We start from the raw sequence: 3779 nt of genomic DNA, 5'->3' as shown, positions 1-3779 counted from the left end.
TGTTGTTTTGAGCAAGTTTTCTACCTAGAGCCTGTGGCTAAAACCTTGTAATAATAAACATCTACGTGCAATTATGTAAAGAAGTTGATTGTTTTGAGAGTTGGCGATTGTTGCTTTACTCCATCATTAAAAAATATGCGGTTTAAGTACTGTCTCGTTCCTATGAAAGTAGAGAAGTTGTAACATTCCATTAGCTGTAGTTGCTGTAGCTCACATAACAACTATCTAAGTTGTCAGGAATGGCTAGTCTTCTAAGTACATTACCGAAGAATCTACCAGCAAGCTTTCTGAAGCAAATTACGGATGATTTCTCTCCTGGTCGAGAACTTGGTAAAGGTGCTTTTTGAACCGTATATAAGGTATGGTTATGCCCGATCCTTTTTCTGCCTTCTCAAGAGTTGATTAAAAACATACAGATACATATAGATAATGCATGTGACTTTAAACAGGGGATTCTGCAGGATAGGGAAATAATTGCTGTGAAAAGCTTGGAGAAAATTCTCCAATTGAACGTGAGAAAACATTTATGAACGAGGTTGGAAATCTTATGGCGGTCCAACATGAAAATATAGTAAAGTTGGTTGGCTTCTGCCATGAATCACAGAAGAAAGTGGTGGAACACAATCGAAAATATATTATTGTAGATGCAGCTGAAACTTTACTCTGCTGTGAGTATCTACCTAAGGGAAGCCTTGACAAGTATCTTTTTGGTATGTAACTCAATATCCGACATATTGGCCTCTATTTTTTTTTTGTGTTTACACTATTTAGATTTTCGAGATACAATGATAAAAGTGACTATTTTGAGGGAAGATAACGGCTTGAATATAATTTATAAAGCACATTATCAACATTAAATTCAAGTAGTATTGCATCGAAGATTGGTTTCATTGTTAGGATAATAGGAAATCCATCTTTTTGGTGGTCATCATTATCTTAGACTACTTACATGATTCACTGTTTTACTTATTCCTCAGGATCTAATAGAGTTGATTGGGACACACGGTTCAGAATAACTAGGCGGATTGGCACGCCTATGCCGCGCCCATTTTTCTTGGACAGAGCATGACAAAAGAGGACTAAAAAAATTGGGTTCATCAATTTTGGACTCTCAATATTTATTTATGAATTTATCAATTTTTAACACATTTATTTAATTATAGAAAAAACAGTGGTACTTTCATGCATGCATGTAATTTTAACATGTAGACGACAGTAATACGAACCTAACTAAATTTGTTTCATATTTTTTTTGAATTTTAGATATTTTCATATGCATACATACTTATATATGTATATGTGTATGGGGGACCATATGAACAGTGTCTACATTATCTTATCCCTAGACTTGCTCTAAATCTTGGTTCTTTAATATATGTAATAGATTAAAGGGATTTGCAAGGTCTACATTTCCTACATAAGGAAATGGATGGGCCTATTGTTTATATGGATCTTAAGCCTGACAATATATCGATGGATGATAACATGGCCCTAAAGATTGCGGATTTTGGTCTTTCAAGGCTCTTTGTCAAGAGCAAACTCGGATGAACACTCAAATGTAAGTCTAATTAATTATGGAAATGATCATTCCATTCCTTCATTGTAAAGTAAATTGCATTTATATCTCACCAATAGTGCTTACTTATATCTCAATAAATTCCTTTCGGTTAATACATGGATCAGAATCTCTACTACTTAAAAAATACAAAGTCTCCCGTACCCATACCAAACAGGACATCCTTCCACCCCTCCCTTGATCTCTAACAAGTGGACCCACTCCGATATCCGCACGTCACGTTCGCTCCCTTGGTTCCTACCCTGATCGCCGTAACCGTCCCACGTCACAACGCCGGCAGCCATAGCATGCGGTAGTCCCCATTCTTCTGCGACCTTGCTTCCCCAATCCCGTCCCACCGCGGCGTCTCCCGCCGCCGCCACCTCTGCCACACTGCCGCCCCCGCCCATCTTCACCCTCGACAATCGCGTTGCTGTAGCCGACTTCTCCCCTAACTCCACAGCCTCCGACCTCCTCCCCGTCACGTCCTCCCCTTCCCCTCGCACCACCGCCAGCAGCTTGCCACCATGGGATTGGTCCTGCGGCAAGGCGACGTTGTCTGCATTGGGATCCTCCATGGATGGTGTCGTGTAGCCGACTAGGAAGGAGGTGTCGGTGGGGAGAGGAAATAAGAAAAGGATGGGGAGGGGACTCAACTTTTATAGATAAGAGAGGGAGCTAGTGATTGGGTGAGCTCGAGTCAAGGGATAGCCATGAGCACGAGCACGGTGAGAGATCCCTCCCTCTACCACGTCTCCCTCATCTCCTTCCTCTCCAACCGTCATGAGACCAGGGTTAAAGTTACCGACTGGAGCTCGGTTACCGAGCTCCGTCGGTAACCAAAAATTCGCGATAACCGTGGTTACCGGTCGATTTATCGAGCGGTTTTCTCGAATTTTCCGCATTGTCGGTAACTGCTCGGTTTTCTCGGTAACCGCTCGGTTTTCTCGATTTATCGAGCGGTTTTCTCGATTTTCAGTGAAGGTCAACAAAAAAACCCAAAAATTATCTCAATCTTCTAAAATCAATAACTAATTCATCTGAGCTTCAAATCAAGTGAAACAAATTTTGTTGGTTTCCTTGTGACATGATCTACATGATAAAAATATTTATACTCACAAAAGTTCAAAATTTTCTGTGAGAAATTGTATTTGTTAAACCAAGTTAAATGCATAGTTTACTCTTTGCTAATCCAAAAATCATGAAACTAATTTTTTTAGTCTTCTTACATGATCCTATGTCTTTTAAAAATACATGAACTCATGAATTAGTTATTGTAACATGCATGATTGTGTAAATGTGTTGCGACTAGATTAATTCATAACTGACCCATCACACCTCAAAAATTAGTGAACCACTTTCATTAGCTTATTTATACTATGATTTACGTACGAAAAATAATAGTAGACATGAAAAAGTTAATTACAATGTTGTTTCTTAACATATTCACTTTATGCTTGTGAACTTTGTAAAAATCATAGAGAAATTAATAAAACTCTAAATAAAGTGAAATCAATTTTAAAGATTCTCTTAAAATACGTTTTACACAAGAAAAATATGTGTTTGCATGTTACACTTTTTCTTAACATGAGTTAATAACTGAGCCGCACGCTTCAATTTTTTTCATTTTTTTCAAACTTCCTCCCTATAGAATATGATGCAAACGACATTATTTTTGAAAACTTTTTTCACAGAAGGTCTTAGAATTGTGTCTAGTTTTTTTAAAGATTTTGTTTGAATTTTATTTTATTTTTCTGAATTTTTTGAATTCAAATTCGGTTACCGTTCAGTTTCTGAAACCGGACCAGACCGAGAAGTTCGGTAACCGTGATTTTTGGGCGGTTACCGTCGCATTTGTGAACCGTGCATGAGACTGGCCCCATGCCCTTCGAGGCTCTCCTCGAGGAGGAGAGCTCTTGGGACGACCCGACCCCACCGCATTAGTTGCAGCCACGGCCATCGCCACAGCCGCAGGCCTCACTCATGGAGGCCGACGAGCCCATGGAGGAGAAGGATTGCTGCATCCTTAGCTAGGATTTCTTCTGGTATGTTCTGATTACCTATGTGTTGGTGTGTTTGCAGTATGCTATCAGATATACCCTATTCCTCTTGTCTCTGTTCTGCAGCACCCCGGACTACATCACGCCGGAGATGCCGTAGCTAGCTAACAATTTTGAGGCCAATAAGGTGGGGAAGATGAGATTTTTATTTTGGTGGAGGGTGG

General features: G+C 39.6%; 1 pseudogene; it reads left to right on the top strand.

Annotated features, from left to right (window-relative positions):
- Positions 1–239: 239 nt before the first annotated feature.
- On the top strand, positions 240–1562 carry LOC133886344 (cysteine-rich receptor-like protein kinase 44; annotated as a pseudogene).
- Positions 1563–3779: the final 2217 nt, after the last annotated feature.

The sequence above is a fragment of the Phragmites australis genome, chromosome 12 (assembly GCF_958298935.1).
Source record: "Phragmites australis chromosome 12, lpPhrAust1.1, whole genome shotgun sequence".
NCBI lineage: Eukaryota > Viridiplantae > Streptophyta > Magnoliopsida > Poales > Poaceae > Phragmites > Phragmites australis.
Note: the sequence above shows the minus strand (reverse complement) of the source record. Positions and strands in the feature narration are given on the sequence as shown.